Here is a 21,709-nt window from a genome sequence, read left to right on the forward strand (position 1 = left end):
AGTCATTCAATCATGTACAACTCTTTGTGACCCCATGGACCATAATAGTTCATGGGTTTTCTTGACAAAGATAACTGGAGTGGTCTGTCCTTTCCTTCTCCAGTTGACAGCGGTTAAGTGACTTGCCCAGGGTCACATAGCTAGTAAGTGTCTGAGGTCAGATGTGAACTCAGGTCTTCCTGACTCCAAGCCTAGCACTCTATTTGCTGAACTGCCCAGCTTCCTCTTAAGTCTAACATTGCCCTCTGATTATTGACACTAAATAAAGCATAGAACAAGGAGATATATGCTACCTCATACAGAAAACATAATGTATCTGGATTTCAGAAATGTTTTTCACAGAGTCTCTCATTGTATTCTTATGAAAACAATTGAGAAATATGGATTGGATAACAGGACAGTTAGATAGACTCAGTTGGCTGAACAGCTCCTAAAGAGTGTTGATTAATGGATTGATGTCAACCTGGAGGGAGGTCTCTTGTGGTATGCTACAAGGCTTTGTCTTGTTTAACATTTTTATAAAAGACAGAGGCAGAAATAGAAGGTACACTTATTAAATTTGTAGATAACACAAATGTAGGGGGGAATGACTAATTTATTGCATTCCAGAATCAAGATTAAAAAAAGAATGATGGACTAAAGCTAACAAGAAAAAATGCTGTAGGGATAAATGTAAAATCTTATAGTTAATTTTGAAAAACATGAAGTGCTCCAGTACAGGCCTGGTTTTTGTCATGTCAGTGACTGTGGAATTTTTGTTGACTACAAACTCCATAGGAATCAGCAGCATGCCCCTAAAACATACACACACACACACACACACACCCCACACACCATCACCACCCCACCATCACATCTACCAACAACAACAGTGACAACAAATGGTAGTATGATCTTAGAAATTTTTATGTCAAGGGAACTAATAGACCTACTTTCTTTTGTACTGGTCAGACCATACCTGCAGTATTGCTGTCCATTCTTGATGCCACATAAGGACATTGATGAATTGAATCACATCCAGAGGATGAAGACAAGGATAATGAAGCCATGCCATATGAAGAACAGCTAAAAAGAACTGAAGATATTGAACATAAATAAGAGGAAACTAATATTAATATGTTAGCTTTCTTCAAATAGTTGTAAGACTTTCTTTTGTGTGGCTAAGGATCATAGATATAGAGCTCAAGAAGACCTCAAAGACCGTCTAGTCTAATTCCCTCATTTTATAGATTGGGAAATGGAGGTCCATGTCAAAGGTAACATGGGCAGTAAATATGAGAAGTCGTATTTGAACTTCACACCTTCTGAGTCTAGAGGAACTGGTCTTTTCATTCTACCACATTACTAATAGACTTATTCTGTCTAGTTTCACATAGCAGTCTGAGGAGAACAGTTGGAAGGCGCGACAAATTCTGGTTCTAAAAATTAGAGCTATTAATAATGGGTTGAACTGCTTTGTAAGCTAATATGATCCTTGTCACTCAAAGTGTTTAAATAGGGATCAAGTGGCCTTCTGTCAGGGAGGTTGTAGAGGAAATTCACGCATTAGGTAGAAAGTTGTACAGAATTAAATTGAAGGTCCTAAGATTCTATGACTATGTTTGAAGGCAGAAGAAAAGAAAATAGGACAAAAAGTTAAAAATGTTAAAGAGGAAGGGAGTAATAAGTATGGGAGTATCTTGAATGGGTATAATACACTCATTTTTTTGCATGTACTTTACTTTTCTGTTCTTGCATTAATGAAACTACTTTGCCTGAGTCAAGAGATCTGTTATAGTGCTAACTCTGCCACTAATTTGAACAAGTTATATGACTTCTTTAGGCCTGTTTCTTTACCTATACCACTAGGGGGTTGGACTAGAATTCAGGACTAGATGATGTGTAGACGTTCTCTTCTAATCCTAAAATTCTGAAGGGTAGATTGGGGTGCAGTAGATAGAGAGTGCCAGGCCTGGTGCCAGGAGGACTTATCTTCCTGAATTTAAAGTAAGCCTCAAAGATTTACTAGTTGTGTGATGCTGTGCAAGTCACTTAATCCTGTTTGCCTCAGTTTCTTCATCTCTAAAATGAGCTGAAGGAAAATGGAAAACCACTCCAGTATCTTTGCCAAGAAAACCCCAAATGCGGTTATGAAGAGTCAGACAGGATTGAAATGACTGAATAACTTAACAACATCCTAAATCCTAAATTATCTACTGTACTATCTAGTTATAAAGACGGCTCAAAGACCTTCTATAACTATTAAAAGATGCCTATCAAGAACTACAGACACCAAAAGGCAGCCTGGAGGCTTCACTGGACCAGCATTGAGACAGCCTAGCTCCAGACAAGAAAGCAGCACAAAGGGACTGATAGCTAGCACTTAGCATAGTGCCTGGGACATAATGGACATTTATTAAATTTTATTGAGTTACTCATTGATTTCAATCCTCAAAGGAGATCAAAAAGAAGATTGTATATGAAATAGTGAATTTCTATTATATACTTTGTTTTGAAGTGTATATTCAATGTGAGCAACAAAGCAGTCACATAGTTTTCTAGTTTGTGTCCTTTGTGTGTGTATGTGTGTGTATGTATGTAATGAAGAATCCATTTTTTTTTTCTCAGACAGGGTTCCAATCAGCAAGTGGCAAGGCAGCAGCCTCTTTGAGGATCCATCTATCAGTCAGTGCAACCAGATTGGGACAGAATTATGAGGCCAGTTTAGGAAACACCAACATCCTTGCTTTGCTCCTTTTCCTCCTTAAAGATGCTGGCTAATTACAGCTCTTCCAGTGTGGAAGCACAAGTATACTCTGGAAGAATAGCTACCCTTTCCCCCCTCCATTTATCCTAGGCTCACAGATGTATATCTCCAGAGCTGGAAGGGACCACAGAGGCCATCTATTCTAGCCCTCTATTTTACAAATGAGGAAACTGAGACCCAGAGAAATTGCCCAAGGTCACAAAGGTAGTCAGTGTCAGAGTTAGCATATTCAGACTCAGTTCTTGTATCTCCACTATGCTTCAGCAGCCTTGGTTTGATGATTGTTCTCCCTTTGCTAACAGTAAAGTGTTACATAACTGTAAGAGACTGTTATTGTTATACCTGATTCTATGCTGCTCCATATTGTTGAATTTGTGTGAGTCTTCATCAGGCTCCATGAAGGTGTGGGGTTATGGCTTCTCCTTGTGTATCTTCCACATTGGTTAGCAGAGGCACATATAGACACTTGACAAGTACTTGTTGCTCAAGCTACTACATGAGTCAGGATTGCTATGTCCCTGGGGCATACACTACTTAGAACTCAAAATGCAGTTGTGTGCTGCTTGGGAAGAGAGTGGGGTACTTGGAACAAATAACAAGTGAAAGGAAAAGCCAAGATTAAGGCAGAAAATAGGTCATAAGGTGGTGTGAGATGTAAAAGGTTGCAGAGGTTTAAATGCAAGGCAACGTCAAAGGGTCTCAGATTATTTGCATGTCATAGAGATCTGTGACAGGGTTGGTTAATTTTATTGTATAGTGATAAGGGAAAATAGCCATGAACAACTAAGAGAGGTGCTAGCTGGTCTAGTGGGCAGGTCACTTGAAGATAGGAGACAGGAAGACCCAAATTCAAATCTTGCCCCAAACACTTTATAGCTGTGTATAAATCACTTCATCTCTTTTACCTTAGTTTTCTTATCTGTAAAATGAGAGAGTTGGACTTAATGACTTCTAAGGTCCCTTACAACTCAAAATCTATGGTCTTAAACTGAAATGAAGAAGTTAGCTTAGCCAAAAAGAAGATAAGGTTGGGGAAAAAATGTGGGGGGAAGGGAAGGAGAGGAGAGATATGATAACAGTCTTCAAATATTTGCCAAATGGAAAAGTAATTAGATCTACTCTAAGTTTTAGAGCTAGAAGGGGTCTTACAATTGATAGAGTTTAGTCCCCTCATTTTATAAAAAGGGAAAATGAGGCCTAGAGAAGTTTTTTTTTAATTCAATTTTATTTTATTTTCAGCTCTGAATTCTCTCCCTCTCATATCTCCCCAACTCATTGGGAAAGCAAGAAAAACAAAAATCTATTACAAATGTATATAGTCAAGCAAACAAACTTTTGTATTAGCTATGTCTAGAAAGAAAGAAAGAAAGAAAGAAAGAAAAGAAAAAAGAAAGAAAGAAAGAAAGAAAGAAAAAGAAAGAAAGAAAGAAAGAAAGAAAGAAAAGAAAGAAAGAAAAAAGAAAGAAGAAAGAAAGAAGAAAGAAAGAAAGAAAGAAAGAAAGAAAGAAAGAAAGAAAGAAAGAAAGAAAGAAAGAAAGAAAGAAAGAAAGAAAGAAAAGACTATATCCCTCAATTTGCACTCTGAATCTGTCAGTTCTCTGTCTGTAGGTCAATGACGTGTTTTATCATAAGTCTTTTGGAACTGTGGTTGGTGATTGTGTTGCTCAATTATGTTTATGAGTCTTTCAATATTATTGTTATTGTGTAAATTGTTCTCCAGCTTCTGCTCCTTTTGCTCTGAATCAATTCATACAAACCTTACTGGGTTTCTCTGAAATTATCCTCTTTATAATTTCTTATAACATAGTAGTATTTCATCACATTCACATACCATAACATGTTCAGCTGTTCTACAGCTGAGGGACATTTCCTTCATTTCTACTTCTTTGCCACTTCAGAAAGAGCTGCTATAAATATTTTTATATAGGTCCTTTTTCTCTTTTACCTCTTGGGAATCCGGGCATAGTAGTGTTATAGTTAGACCAAAGGGTATACACACGTTAATAGCTTTTTGGGCATAGTTCCTAATTACTTTTCAGAGTGGTTGTACTAGTTCAAATCTCTGCCCCAAATGCATGTGTTCCCACAATCCCTTCAGCATGTCATTTTCCTTTTCTGTCATCTTAGTCAATTTGATGGACGTGAGATAGTACATCAGAATTGATTTAATTTGCATTTCTCTAATTATTAGTTATTTATAACATTTTAATATTACTATTAATAGGTTGGATTTCTTTCTCTTAAAACTGCCTACTCATACCCTTCAACCACTTATCAATTTGGAATGGTTCTTATTCTTATAAATTTTACTTAGTACCTTATATATCCTCGAAATGAGACCGTATCAGAGAAACTTGCTGAAATCTTTATTCCACTTTCTTGCTTTTCTTTTAATTTTACTGCATGGGTTTTGTTTGCACAAAAAACTTTTTTTTCTTGTAATCAAAATTGTTCATTCTGCCTCCTGTGAACTCCTCTATCTCTTTTTCAGTCATGAACTCTTTCCCTAGCCATAGGCAGGTAATTTGTTCCATGTTCCATTTGTTCCATGTTCCACTAATGTGCTTATGATGCCACTCTTTATGCCTCAATCTTGTATCTATTTTTAACTTATCTTGGTAGATAGCATGAGATGTTGTTCTACTCCTCCTTTCTGCCAGACTACTTTCTAGTTTTCCTAGCAGTTTTTGTTGAATAGTGAGTCCTTGCCCCATTAGCTGGGATCTTTGGGCTTATCAAACACTAAATTTCTGTGTTTATTTGCTTCTGTACATTGTATATCTGATTGGTTCCAGCAATTAACCTGTCAATTTCTTACTCACAACCAAAATGTTTTGATGATTATAGCTTTGTAGTACGTATAGTTTGAGATCTGTTACAACTGGGCTCCCTTCCTTTCCACTTTTCCCCCCATTAATTCCCTTTATATTCTTGAACTTTGGTTCCTCCAGATAAATTTTGTTACTGTATTTTTTTCTAGCTCTCTAAAGTAATCCTTTGGTAGTTTGGTTAGTGTGGCACTGAATAAATAAATTAATTTAGGTAGTATTGTCATTCTTATTATGTTGGCTCAGCCTACCCATGAGCAATGAATATTTCTCCACTTATTTAGATCTATCTTTGTGTGTGTGAGGCGTGTTTGTAACAGTGTTCATATGGTTCATATGGTTCTTATGCATGTCTTGGCAGGTAGGTTCCCAAGTATTTTATACTGTCTGTGATTGTTTTAAATGAAATCTACAATATATAATCACACAGCTCATAAGTATCTGGTTTGAGATTCTCACCCAGGTATTTCTGATAGCAAGACCAACCCTGCACTCGTCATTTCAGTTTTTGCTTCTCAAAAGGGACCAGCAGAGAGTACAAGGCACTTTACTTTATTCTTTGTGACTCTTGGGAAGAGAACTAGGGTCAATGGATAGAAATTACAGGAGGCAAATTTTGCTTCAAATTAAAGCAATGGTACCTAACAGTTGAAGTTGTCCAGTAGTGGAATATGTTACCTTGTGAAACAGTGAGTTCCCCATCACTGGAAGAGTTCCAGCAGAGATTGGATGACTTGTTGAGGATGGTATAGATATTCATCAAGCAAGGGATTGGACTATGACTCCTAAGGTCTCTTCTATCTCCAAGAGTCTAAGATTCTTTGAAATTTTATGGAAGATACCATATACTTCCAAGAAATGGTATGCATAAAGATTGGCATCCCCAAGGCTGCAAAGCCTTTTTTGGTGGATGTGCTAGGCCCTAACACTAATCTTAAAAGTAGAAGGAAATCAGATAGTTCTAAGCTATGTGCTTATACACAGCACATCATGGGAATTAATCTTTGGGACTATACTTCAGAGCTAGCACCAGTTTCTTTGGAATATCCTCCATGGTAGTGAATCTTCATTCTTTATGGGTTAGAGGTTAAATGGGGAGGAGTTGAATTTTAGAAGCAATCAAAACTTATTCAGAGTCAAACCTGATGTGTGAGATAGGAGATCAAGCCAGAGAATCCTGCCCACGTGTATTCAAATAGGCTATCCCCTATTCCTGTAACACATTCCCTCTTTATCTCTGCCTTCCATAATCCTTTGCTTCTTTCAAGATTCATCTCTGATGATACTATACATGGCCTTCCATGATTCACTCAGCTCAACGTGTTCTCTCCCTCCATTAAATGTACTCACTAACCTCAAAACATGTGAGACCTCCAGCTTGCAAAGAATTCAACAAAACTGCTGCTTTTATTGAAGGGAAAATAAACATACATGAATCTCCTGAGTCTCCTATTGTGCTGCCAATTTAAACATTCAGTATGCCATGATTCCTCAAGGCAAAGAAACTGTGCCAGGAGCAAAACACATTTGCAAACCATTCCACAATGCCACAAGGCTGAATGGAAGAGTGAATGAACTGTAACCCCTTACTTAGGCAATTATTTCCCAGTGTTCAGGTCCAGTAATTTACTGTTGGTTCTCAGTCGTCTGCTATGAATTCTCCTGCTCAGGCCGACTGAGATGCTCAAGAGTCTTTGCGCTTACTAAACAAGAGCTTGTGACCTCTGCCTCACTCATAGAACACCATCTTTGTATGGTAAGGATTGTGAACTACACACCCATGGCTGATGACAGGAATGAAATTGACCACTTTTTATTTGTCATACAGGCTAGTAAAGTTACTTATCTTTTTCTACCACCATTTCTCCCAAACATTCCAAATCCGAAGACCTGAATCAAAGGCAATGCAAAATTACTGAAGCATTTGAGTACATCACAGTGATTGATGTCGACAGTAGGAGTCGCACTATAGCAGCCTCCATTTTGTGGAGAAAAGCACAGAGTTTACATAATCTTGCTGCTCTTAAATGAGCCATCTTGCTGATTTCATTCACTTATGAACACAACAAGTGTGTGGAAAGGTGGGGTCAAAACCACCCTACCACAATTTTGCCTTGATAGCTCACTAAGCTAAGATCTATGTCTTGAATCAATAAATCAATCACTCATAGACCTTAGATTAAATGTTAAAAGGATTTAAAACTAGAATTACTTTGTGAAAGAATCATGTTTGGATAGGAAGAGAAACCTGGCCATGCATCAGGGATTACATATAAATTATCAAGTAAGTTGAGAAGGAATTTATTCTAAAAATTGGAGGAAGTAGTTTTGCAGCATACGTCTGAGGACCTTGGGTAGGGCAGAGGAGAGGCCTCAGCTTTGGTCTTGGCCAGGTCCCCTCCGCACCCCTTACACTGACCAGAGGAGGACCCTGCAGGTTTCAGAGTATCTGGAGGATGTTAGATTTCCCATCCTGCCATAAGGATTTCCCCACATCAGTGTGGTGCTTGTGTAGAGACTCAAGGACAGATTGAACTCAAGTATCTACAAAGATTCAAGCAAGGAAACTGGACTACAGCTAAGGAGAACTTCTTGAGGCCCTCCTGAATGGGAGAAAAGGACTTTGAACAACCAAGAGAACTGAATTAACCCTTTGCTATGTGTGCCATCTAAGCCTGAGCCACTTTCTTCTGGCTTATATATGTAATTGTGGGAGAGTGAATCACAGGTCTTTGGGGGGTAATGTTTGCACCAACTCTTTCTACTGTACTACCTTGGTAAATGCCCTTTTCTAAAAGTTGCTTAAGGCTGTCTGACTAAATTGTTTCTCAAATGATATTCCTGTGCTTAGCACAGTGCCTGGAGCATGGCATTGTTATTGTTCAGTTGTTTGGTTGTGTTTGATTCTAAGTGATGCCTTGGACTTTCATCCATGGGGTTTTCTTGGCAAAGATACTGGAGCGGTTTACCATTTCTTTCTCCAGTGGTTTCCCATTTTACAGATGAGGAACTGAGGCAAATAGAGGTTAAGTGATTTGCTTAGGGTCACACAGCTAGTAAAGTGTGAAGCTAGATTTGAACTCAGATCTTCCTGACTCCAAGCTTGGTGCTCTATCTACTGTACCACCTTATTGACCCTCCTGGCACATAGTAGGTACTTAATAAATGTTTATTGGATTGGATATTCTTGGTTGTTGTTGTTTTTTTTTTTCAGTGAAGTGATCGGGGTTAAGTGATTTGCCCAGGGACACAGATTGGATATTCTTGAGGGAGGAAGTACAGTAGTGAGAGCTTGAGCCATTAGAGAATCAGGCCTGACCTTTGAGGTAGTACCCCTAGAACCATGAGCCAAACTCTGGGGATCCAAAATTCATCTATATGAGTGGAAGTTGGGGAAAAGATCCTCAAAACTTATGTCACATGACCAATGTTAGGTATCTACCTCCTATAAAATACCTAGTGGTAGTAGGCACTAGAGGGAGATAGGAAGACAAATAAACAGCAATAGCAATAACAAACAATAGCAACAACCAGAGAATCAGCATGGGTTAATGAAGGGGTGGGGAACCTGCGGCCTTGGGGCCCCATGTGGCCCTCTAGGTCCTCAAGTGCGGCCCTTTGACTGAATCCAAATTTCACAGAACAAATCCTCTGAATAAAAGGATTTGTTCTGTAAAACTTGGACTCAGTCAAAAGGCCACCCAAGGACCTAGAAGGCCACATGTGGCCTCAAGGCTGCAGGTTCCCCTCTTCTGGAGGGTTAGGCCTTCAGGTTGGAAACTCTTAGCTTCAAGTCTTGCCACATGTTACCTTTGTGACCATAAAGTCACCTAACCTCTCTATGCCTTCAACAACTCTGAGTAGAGATGAGTCATCAATCTGTGTCAGTGGAGTGAATTTCTACAGTTGGAGTTCCCTGTATTGATAAAATCACAGGTGGAGGGGGGAAGAAAGTGTGTGTGTGTGTGTGTGTGTGTGTGTGTGTGTGTGTGTGTGTGAGAGAGAGAGAGAGAGAGAGAGAGAGAGAAGACAGAGACAGAGACAGAGAGAGACATGGAGAGACAGAGACATAGAAAGAGACAGAGAGAAAGAGACAGAGATAGAGACAGAAAAAGAGCCAGAGACAGAGAAAGACAGAGACAGAGAGAGAGAAGAGACAGAGACAGACAAAGACAGAAACAGAGAGAGGCAGAGACAGAGCTGGGGGAGGGTGGAGCATGCATTTATATTGTGCTTTCATAGATTAAATCATTGATGTCTAAGACAGATCTATGACTTAGATAATATCAACATGACACTACACTTCACAGGGGAGAAACCTGAGACTCCATGATATTACTGACTGTCTGTGGTCACATAGGTAGTAAATTACAGAGGTAGTGTTTGGTCACAGGTTTTCCTAATGCCAGAAGTCAAACACTCCAGCTAATATTCCACACTGCTAAAATGGCACACAAATAACTATGATATAAAATGAATATTATAAACACATAAAGGAGATATGAACACAATACTACTACTCTCCCTCCTCTCCTTTGCTTCTTAGACCTGTTTGGTTCCTTCAAGGCTCAGCTAAAGTACCACCTATTATGAGAGACTTTCCTCCAGTTTCCCCTAATTAATAGTCCACTCTCCTCCTCCCTAATTACTATGTACTTGTACATTACTGTATCTGGTAATAACTGACCTGTGTCCATGATGTAACTGTCTAGTAGAATGTCAGCTTCCTGAGACTTGAGGCTTCACATTTTTGTTGTGCCTCCAACACCTAGTATGATGCCTGACACATGGTAGTTAAATAACAAATGTTCATTGGCAAGAACTGAATTAAGTGGAAGCGAGATAATTTTCACCTGAGAGGTCCAGAAAAGACTTTACAGTGGCAGTGGCATCTGAGCTGATTCTTAAAGGATAAGCAAGATTGGAACAGGTGCAAATATTGGTAGAGCATTCTAAGCACAGGAACTTGGACAATGAACCCCGAGGTAGGAAAGCATAGGATTCATTGGGTGGGAAAGGGCGTAAGAGAATGGGATTTCGTCTTATATTATTGTATGTTTCTACTCAAGGGCAAATGTGGTCCATCACCAGTAGATGATGATTCAGTTGTTTACAAACTTGGCAACACAACAAAACAATTCAGGACAAATAGTAATGAGGAAGACTGCTATGTCTAATTGGGAGATGGTGGGAGGTCCTTTGTCCAGGGAGGCATGTTCAGGGATGAATAATGAATCATTAAAAGACAAGAAAAAGAGCAACAAACTGTGCTTTATTAAAGGTATCTGGGCTGAGGCTGTGATGAAAAACAGAGTTTACTGAGTTGTCATACCCTTAACAGTGTTACATTTCCTGTGACATTGGAAATTTCCATCTTCATGGACAAAGTCAATAGTACAGACAAGAAAAGAATGCATGAATTTTTTTAAAAAGTCTGATTGACAGAGATGATGAGTAGCAGATCAAAACTATGAAAATAAACAGAAGGAGATCACTTCTAGTGTTAGAACCCAGGAAATGGAGAATTGGCCCTAAAGTAGCCAATATAGGCCAGCTGGAAATTCCTTAAATTCAATTGCATTTGCAACATTTCCTCCCAACTCTAGCACCACTTCTCCACCATCCACTCTCATTACACCCTGGTTCTGCAGAAGGTAGCTAAGAACTACTCTCCTTCAGGGCTTGAGGGGTAACCCTGATTGCCTGGGTTTTCCTACTGCTATTGTTCACAATTCCCCATTGATCTGCTTCTCATTGGTGATCGGCCACACTTGCATTACCTGGCTGCCCTACTTTGGAACTTCTATGACTGACTTCTCCACCATGCCTGAGGAAGCTCATTATTGGAGTGACCTCATCTCTCTACTGTAAGGGACAGCTAGGTAGCATAGTGGATAGAGTGCTGGGCCTGGAATCAGGAAAACTCATCTGCCTGAGTTCAAATCTGGCTTTAAACACTTACAAGCTGAGTGACCCTGGGCAAGTCACTTAACTCTGTCTGCCTCAGTTTCCTCATCTGTGAAATAAACTGGAGAAGGAAATGGCAAACCACTCCAGTATCTTTGCAAAAAAAAAAAAACCCAAATGGGGTAATGAAGGGTTGGATGTGACTGAGAACAAAGCTTCCCCTATTATATTTCAAGATCCTTGAGGACAGGTACTGTCTTTTTTGGAATTTGCATCAACCCTGAAGACAAATGATCAGAGTCACAGAGGTTATACAACTGCTATTAACTCTGAAAACAGTACAGGTTATCACAACCACAGTTAAATCTGAAAAATAAAATAAAATACAAAACCACAATAAAATCAAAGAGCTAACAGGGGTCATAAGCAAAAAGCTTTCTTTATTCTGTGGGAGGGGGGAAACTAGATACATGTGCCAGGGCCTCCTCTGATACCAAGGAGACCCACTTTAGTGTAGGCAAAGATCAATACATATACTAATGGCTACAGAGTGAGCTGTAGCCCTGACAATGAGGGGTGACAGCAACAATGAGGCAAGTTGGATTCACAGCAGGACTTCATGACCAGAACATGGTTTCTGCAGGTACTTGTCCAAGCTCAGGGACTACACAGGCCTGGTGTGAAATACTTCTGGGATTTTGCTGGGACTGAGTTTGTCCTGAGAGTGAGTGCAAAGGATTGTTGTTAAGTCAAGCTCAGGGCTCAGCCTGCTTGCTGGGCCTTAGCTCTGGAAGACAGGGTGTCTCCTAATGGTAAAAACAGAGGAGTGGTCTTGGTATGGGGATCCAGACATTGCCTATTGATTTGCTTACCTTTTAGAACAGATACTTACTAAGCAGGCACAACAAGGATAGCTCTTATAAAAAACTTTCCTCCCAACCAGAGATATACTCAATGATGACTCTCTTGGGGAAGAATGGACTGAAATTGAAAGCAAAAAGACAGTGAGCACTCAGGCAGAGCACACAGGTGATGAAGGGGTACCTTGCAGCGTCTGGTCACTGGGGGGGTCCATTTCTCTCTTTGCAGTGTTCTCATGAAGTTCCCCATAGGTATAGCTGTCTTGGGAATAACTCCAAAGATCAGTGCCTCTCTAGAATCCAAAGCTTCTGCTTTTTTTCATCCCAAGGAAGGTCACACTTCCTGAATCTACCTTTCCTCAGAATGTCTAATTTTCCTTGAGTGGACCTCTCAGCTCCTATTGTCATTGGCTACTGCTATTCTCATCATTTCCAATCCTTGGCTAACCTCCTGTATTTCATGATCTCTAGAAATTCATCATTCTATAAGATGAAATCTATCAATCAATAAACAGTTATTAAGTTATTATCAATAAACACTTAAGAAATGACAGTCCCTACCCTCAAGGAGCTAATGAACAATTCTATAACTCACACCTCCTCAGATCATTTCTCGCCAAGTCTGTGGGAATTCATCATGGCCCCTCATCTTTTTCAGTTTTTTTTTTAATGTTTATCTTCCCCTATTGAATTATGAGCTCCTTGTGGGCAGGGACTATCTTTTTTTTTTTTGAGTTCATCATGTTTACAAGAAAATGATAAGCAGTTTTTATTGTGCATAAAATTTTTCTTTGACAATTGAATAAGAATTATAAACATATAAATGTTTATAATATGTAAATAACATTTGAAAATTAAATATAAACATCAAATGAATATGTGAAAATGTTTTAAGAAGTATAAATCACTATATAAATATATAATATAATATATAATATAATGTATAATATATAAATATAAATATATAAACAAAATTATTATTGGTGGTATTTAAAAATTCTATTTAATTAAATTAAATTTAAAAATTCTATTATTAATTTTTTTTAGTTGTAGGCTTATATGCATAAGAAACATCATGTTATAATGGGTAGAGAGGTTTCCCAGAGGCCAAAGGTTCTTACTTTGATATGTAAGGTTCTAGGCAACTCCTTTTTTATTTAAAATTTTTTTTCATTGTTATATATAAATTTATTTATTTTTAGTTTTCAACATTTACTTCCACAAGATTTTAAATTCCAAATTTTCACCCCATCTTGCCTCTCCCTCCACCCCAAGAGGGCATGCATTCTGAATACCCTTTCCCCTAGTCTGCCCTCCCTTCTTTCTCTCCCCCCTTCTCTTATCCCCTTCCCCTTCTATTTTCCTGTAGGGCAGGATAGATTTCTGTACCTCATTTCCTGTATTTCTTATTTCCCAGCTGCATGTGGAAACATTTTTTTTAAACATGTGTTTTTAAAACTTTGGGTTCCAAATTTTCTCTTCCTTCCTCCCACCCACCCACCCTCATTGAAAAGGCAAGCAACTCAATACAGGCCATACATGTACAGTTATGCAAAACACTTCCATAGTAGACAATGTTGTAAAAAACTAACTCTATTTCCCTTAATTCTATCCTGTTCCCTCCCATTAATTCTATTCTTTCTTTTGACCCTGTCCCTCCTCAGAAGTACTTCCTTCTGATTACCCCTTTCCCAATCTGCCCTTCTCTCTATCATCCCCCTGCTCTCTTGTCCCCTTCCTCCCCTGTTTTCCTATAGGGTAAGACAGATTTCCATACCAAATTGAGTGTATATGTTATTCCCTCCTTAAGCCAAATCCTATGAGAATAAGATTCCCTCATTTCCTGTCACCTTCCCCTGTTTCCCCTCCACTGGAAGAACCTATTCTTGTCTGTTTTGTGCGAGAGAAAGTACCCCATTCTACCTCTCCCTTTCTCCTTCTCCTAGTATAATCCTCTCTCACCCATTAATTTTATTCTCCTGATATCACCCCTTCATCTTCAACTCACCCTGTGCCCTCTATCTATCTATCAGATATTCCAATAATTTTTAAATTCTCTCTCCTGAATCTATTTTCCAGATCAGTTGTTTTTCCAATGAGATATTTCACATTGTTTTCTAATTTTTCATTCTTTTGGATTTGTTTTACAGTGTCTTGATTTCTCATAAAGTCACTAGCTTCCAATTGCTGTGTTCTAATTTTTAAGGAAGTATTTTCTTCAGTAATCTTTTGGACTTCCTTTTCCATTTGGCCAGTTTTGCTTTTTAGGGCATTCTTCTCCTTATTGGCTTTTTGGACCTCTTTTGCCATTTGGGTTAGGCTATTTTTTAAGGTGTTATTTTCTTCAGTATTTTGGGTCTCCTTTAGCAAGCTGTTGACTTGTTTTTCATGATTTTCTTGCATCAGTTTCATTTCTCTTCCCAGTTTTCCCTCTACTTCTCTTGCTTCTCAAAATCCCTTTTGAGCTCTTCCAAGGCCTGGAAAGGATTCATATTTTTCTTGGAGGCTTTGGATGTGGGAGATTTGACTTTGTTGTCTTTTTCTGGTTGTATGTTTTGATCTTCTTTGTCACCAAAGTAAGATAATATAGTCTGACTCTTTTTGCGAGGTTTGCTCATGATCCCTGCCAACTACTTGAGTTTTAAACTCTTTGTTAAGGTAAGAGTCTGCTTCCAATGTGGAGAAAGTACTGTCCCAAGCTTCGGGGGTTATTGTACAGCTGTTTTCAGAGATACTTCTAGGGACCTGTAAATTTTCAGTTCTTCCAAGGTGGTATGACAAACAGCAAGGTGTTTATTCCTTTTCTGGCCTATGCTCTGGTCTACGAGTGACCACAAGCTCTCTTTTCTGTCTTGGAACTGTGAGGAAGATTTCCTCCTCACAGCCACTACAAGCTTCACCACGCTAGTGCTCTTTCTCACCCCAGGACCACCACCCAGAACTGTGACCCAGATCCAAGCACGGGCAAAGCAAGAGATTCCTGCCTCAGCACCAGTAAAGAGGTCCCTACAGTCCCCCTCTGACCAGCCATTTGATTCCCCCTCAGTCAGTGGGCCGGAAGCTCAGGACGCAGCTACTGCCCTGGCGCCCACAATCTGTGTTCTGTGCTCTGTGCTCTGGAACTGGCTCTGACCTAGCTCCCCTCTCACCGCAAAAACAGACTTTTTCCACTGACCTTCTAAGTTGGCTTTGTGTTTGTGGATTGAGGAGTCTGGAAACTGCCACAGCTGCCTGTGATTCATTCTCTGAGGCCAGCTCCAGGTTTGCTGTGGCCTGTGTGCCCATGCCAAACTGCGCTCTTCTACCCGACTAGCACGATATGCCTTTTCGATAACCATCCAGGCTGTCTTGGGCTGGAAATTTGTTTTACTCTGCCTTTTTGTGGGTTCTGTTGCTTTAGAATTTGTTTAGAGCCATTTTTTTACGGGTATTTGGAGAGGTTTGGGGGACAGCTCAAGCAAGTCACTGCTTTCACACTGCCATCTTGGCTCCCAGGCAAGGACTATCTTATGCTTTTCTTTGCATCCCTGGCATTTAGCACAGTGCTTGGCATATAATAGGTGCTTAATAAATGTTTGTTGACTCTCACCATGTTCCTAGAACACTACCACTGATGCCTGATGAGAACTACAGAGCTTCTCAAGTTTAGAAGCTCACAAGATAGTCAGCTGATCAGTGCAGGGAGGAAGAAACGCTCTCTTTTTCTCCCAGAGGCAATTCCCCCCTCAGGAGAATCAGACCGCTGCTGACTGACTCTGACTTAGCTTTCTTTTTGGATCCTAGCTTGAAAGTATATCTGATTTTTTCAGTCAATCAATTTCCTGTGTCATATGCTTTCATGCAATGACCCAGATCTTCTATGGTCCTTTCGAGACGATTAAGGTTTCATTCATACCTTAGTTTACTTTCGATTGATTCAAATTAAGCTCTCTGGGGTGGAAATGGAACACCTCCACCCCTACCTCCAACACACACTCCTCTGGTTAAAACATTTGCTTTCCTCAACTGCAATATTTTTAGTAAAGTCTATTGTCCCAAATCTTGGATAATTCTCTAGTGACTTGGGAATTTTAACCATTATCCTTTTCTAGTGTCTTCTAGAAATAGAATATTTGTAAATGAGATATTTGTGAAAAGTGCTTAGCATGGAGCCACATAGGGATGGGATTTTATTGGTAATCTCATTTTCACTTTTGCATTGGTAACCAGGCATATATTCCTGAATTTGCACAGTAGAGAAAAAAAAAAGAGGAATTGCACCCTCAGATCTGAGCTGGAGATTCAGCCTGGGACTGGAGTTCTGAGCTGAGACTGGATTGGGCACTCACCCTGAGGCATGAGCTTTTCACTGGGAACAATTCAACCTCTGAGCTGATGGGGAGAGAGGAAAGATTAGCGATTAGAGATCCCCTTTTTACCTGAGGGCTCTTCTGACATCATCTGTCACTTTTCCTCTTTGACCAGGCTAGAGTTTCCTTTCACTTACCCTGCATTTTACGGGTTGTTTTATGGTTACTTAGGAAATCTGCATATTATCAAAATTAATGTTTTGTTAAGAAGAATTGTATGCAGAAAAGTGTATTTTCAGCCATCTCTAGTGAAAGACTACAGGAACCTAACCCCTAATTCCCATAGGTTCAATGTATCAAACTGCACACACGGTCGGCCGGTGAAGTTTGAGGATTGTCTGTGTTGGTTACACTCCTCACTCTCCCTCGCCCCACATGTCTACACAGTTGCCATATCTTTCCATTTCTGCCTCTGCAATGTCTCTCACGTTTCAACCCCTTGATTTTTCCTTCAGGGCTTGTTTGTTGTTGTTCAGTTGTTTCAGTCTTGTCCGACTCTTTGCGGACCCATTTGGGGTTTTCTTGGCAAGGATACTGGAGTGGTTTGCCATTTCTTTCTCTAGCTCCTTTTGCAGATGACAAAACTGAGGCAAACAGGGTGAGTGATTTGCCTTGGGTCACACAGCTAGTAAGTGTATTAGGCTGGATTTGAACTCTGGAAGATGAGTCTTCCTGACTCCAAGCCTGGCACCCTCTCCACCGTGCCACCTAGTTGCCCTTCCTTAAGCTTATAACTGATCATTACCCCTACTCGATAAACTCAAGTAGTTCTTCCTATTGCCTCTAGATAACATGTAGGCTTCTTCCATTTGGCCTTAAAATCCTTCACAACTTGTCTCCAGCCTATCTTTCAAGTTTCATTATACCTTACTCCGCCTCGCATACTTTATTCTCCAGTCAAATTAGATTATATTATAAGCTCTTTGAAGTCAGGGACAGTCTTCAGCCTCTTTTTTAAATTTTTTTTGTTTTTTGGTGAGGCAATTGAGGTTAAGTGACTTGCTCAGGGTCGCACAGCTTAGTAAATGTTAAGTGTCTGAGGCCAGATTTGAACTCAGGTCCTCCTGACTCCAAGGCTGGAGTTCTATCCACTGCGCCACCTAGCTGCCCCATTCTGCCTCTTTTTATATCCTTAGGGCTTAACACAGTGCCTGGCACATAGTAGGCACTGGGAATAAATGTTTATTGACCAGCTATGTTATCTCTGTTTCTCTCACACAGCACTTCATTCACTCTGTGTCTGTGCATTAATCTGTCCCCTTTCCCTGGAAGGCTGTTGCTCCTCCCCTGTACCTCATAAAATTTCTTTCTTATCTAAAGCTTAGTACAGTGCCTGGATATATAGTAGGTGCCTAATAAATGTTTATTGATTATTTTCTTCAAGATACAGCTCATAGACCACCTTATGCAAGAAGCCTTTACCAATCCCTGCAACTGCTACAGTCTCCCCTGTCATAACTTTCTTTAACTACTTCATGTTTATTTTGAAAGGGCACCTAGGTGGCATAGTGGATAGAGCACCAGGCTTGTAGTCAGGAGGTCCTGAGTTCAAATTTGACCTCAGAAACTTACTAGTTGTGTGACCCTGTACAAGTCACTTAACCCTTTTTGCTGTGGTTTCCTAGTCTCTAAAATGAGCTGGAAAAGGAAATGGAAAACCACTCCAGTGTCTTTGCCAAGAAAATCCCAAATGGGGTCACGAAGAGTCAGGTAGGACTGAAATAACTGAACAAAAACAGCATCCTAAATCCAGGTCTAGTACTTTATCTACTGTACCATCTAGTTATAAAGATGGCTCAAAAACCTTCTATAGCTATTAAAAGATGCTTATCAAGAATTATGGATGCCAAAAGGCAGCCTGGAGCCTTCACTGGACCAGGATCTAAACAGCCTAGCTCCAGATAAGAATGCAGCGTGGAGGGACCGATAGCTAGCACGTAGCATAGTGCCAGGGACATAATGGACATTTATTAAATGTTTATTGAGTGACTTATTGATTTCAATCCTCAAAGGAGATCAAAAAGAAGGTTGTATATGAAATAGTGAACTTCTGTTATATATTTTGTTTTGAAGCATATATTCAATTTTAGTAACAAAGCAGTCACGTAGTTTTCCAGTTTGTGTCCCTTTCCAAACTTGTGTGTGTGTGTGTGTGTGTGTGTGTGTGTGTGTGTGTATGTTTAATGAAGAATCTATACCTGGTGTGGGAAAATTGAGACACTGATGCATTGTTGATGGAATATTGGAAATTGAGGGGATGCCCATCAGTTGGGGAACAGTGAACAGGCTGTGGTATGTAAATGTAATGGAATACTATTGTGTAATAAGAAATGATGAGCAGGCAGATTTCAGAAAATATTGGAAAGACTTATACAAACTGATGCAAAATGAAATGAGTCACATGGTTAGTAATCATCTGAGGCAGTATCTGAATTTAGGTCTTCTTCTGAATCTAACTTTTTCCCCCCAACTGTGCCGCCTGAAGTAAGCATCTCAGTTACTATCTTCAAGTCCTCAAAAATAGCAAGTTTGGATTTGGAAACACACTTTTTCATTTTTTGTTGCTTTGTGGGAGGAAGACTAGAGGTAGTGGGTATTAGTTATGTTACAAATTATAATATATTTTATATTATGTAACAGGTAATATATTATCATATAATATAAAAGGAGGCATACTTCAACTCAGTGTAAAGAGCTATTGAGAAGTAGCTTGGCTTAGAGAAGCCTGGCCTTTGACAACTTGGTTACTTGTGTGGCCGTGGACAAGTCACTTAAAATCTTGTTGTCCTAGTCCAGCATTCTCCAAATAATTGTGACAGTGCCTATTTATCAGAAAAAAAGTTTATTTATAAATTATATTCATGTACTATTCTACTAATCTGTTGCATTATGAAACATACAAATAGACATTAAAAAGGATCTAAAAGTGAAATAATTTAAAATATTTATCAATAATATAAAACCCTTTCTGCTCTCACTAAAAATTAATTTTTTTAAAAAACCTTTAAATAATGACATTACTAGTATACTCTATATTCTGAATAGTTAACTTCTTTTGATATTCTATGTCTGCTTCAAATTTATTTCAAAATACATCAAAATCATTAATATTATAACTATAACTGCACCAAAATTAAAGATAAAAATTATTCTGTCTAAAAGGGGCAGATTGATGGTTACCATCAGAGTATATGTGAGTGCAAACTCATTGTATAGGTTGGTATCTTCTGTTATGTAACACTATGTTGGAGACTAGACAGCTTGTGTATAGACTAGAATATTTTAATTTTGCAATTTTTTGTATATTTACGTGTATTTAAATGATCACAAACAACAGTAACAGAAAAAGAAAACAAAGTGTAGTGTTGCCTAACACAGAATAAGGCAGTGCAGTTGTTTGCAGAATATTGCTGTGTGATGAAAGCAGGGATGAAGAATGAGACTAAAAAGTAGGTACAGGGTTTCATCACGTCTCCCCCAGATAAGCTCATCACCTGAAATGCACAACACTTCCTCAGCACCCTCGGCTTCCTTTCCCCTCTGCTTGGAGGGCTGGAGGTCAGAACAATAAACTTCTTCCAAGGCCTCTCTTCACAGAGGGCTCTGACTTTCCAGCTAACTTCATTTCCCGTCAGCTGCTCTGCTGCTCTGTTTTAACTTCAAGAACATCATGCCCAGAACTGGGTACCCTCTGGCTCTCTTCCTTCTATCCCCTACCTTCTTTTTAGCTTCCTGTTGCTTATTGTTTTCCCCCGTTAGACTGTAGTCTCCCTGAGTGCATGGAGTATCTTTCTTTTTCTTTTTTTTTTTTAAAGCAATTGGGGTTAAGTGAGTTGCCCAGGGTCACACAGCTAGTAAGTCTTTTTCTTATTTTTATCTCTAGCTATTAGCATAGTGCCTAGCATGTGTTGTTGTTTAGTCATTTCAGTTGTGTCCAGCTCTTCATGACTTCATTTGGGATTTTCCTGGCAATGGGATGGTTTGCTATTTCTTTTTCCTTGATAAGGAAACTGAGGCAAACAGGGTTAAATGACTTGCCCAAGGTCACACAGCTAGGAAGTGTTTCGGGACAGATTTGAACTCAGGAAGATGAATCTTTTTGACTCCAGGCCTGGTGCTCCATCCACTGTGCCACCTAGCTGCCCCTGGTGCATAGTAGGCACTTAATAAATGTTTGTGATCTATTAGCTATCAGCAGAGTTGCATTGTGACTTCCAATATTAGGGAGATATGGCCCAGGTTTTGATTCTATTTAACAAATGTTTTCAGAGTGACCACTATGATATTATACTGCTTGGAGGGTACACAATGTTTGTGAGCAGAAAAAAAGTCAATATGGAAACAGGTTCAGAGAGGTTATGGCTTTCACATCTAATAAATGCCAGAGACAGCAAGCAAGATGGTTTCATAAAAACCTGACTTACATGAACTGTTGCAAGGGGAAGTGAGCAGAACCAGAACACTGTATATAGCAATGTTGTAAGAATGATCAGCTGTGAAAGACCACTCTGATCAAGTCAATGATCCATGAGAATTCCGAAGGACTCATGATGAAAAATGCCATCTATCAGAGAGAGAACTGATGAACTCCAAGTGCTGATTGAAGCATACTTTATAAAAGTTTGTTTTTCTTGCGTGCATTTTCTTTCACAACCTGTCCAATATAGAAATATGTTTTGCATAATTTCGTGTGTATAATCAATATTATGTTTCTTGCCTTCTCAAAGGAATTTAGAACTCAAAATTTTAAAAACAAATATTAAAACTTTTTTTCCAGATAATTGAGAAATATCTAATGAAATAAATAATTTTTTTTTAATGTAGAGAGGGGCAAAAATGTCAGAGACAGAACCATGAACATAGCCTATAGAATCATAAGACTGGGAAATAGAAAGGAACATTAGTAGTTCTCAATCTGTGGATCACAGGGTTAATGCAAGGTGTCCAATCTATATGTGAACACTTAAATAAGGAAGCATGCCTTCTGTAAACTGGATATTCTGTCATGTGTTTAACACT

Source organism: Phascolarctos cinereus, unplaced genomic scaffold, assembly GCF_003287225.1.
Source record: "Phascolarctos cinereus isolate Bilbo 61053 unplaced genomic scaffold, phaCin_HiC Scaffold_2;HRSCAF=192, whole genome shotgun sequence".
NCBI lineage: Eukaryota > Metazoa > Chordata > Mammalia > Diprotodontia > Phascolarctidae > Phascolarctos > Phascolarctos cinereus.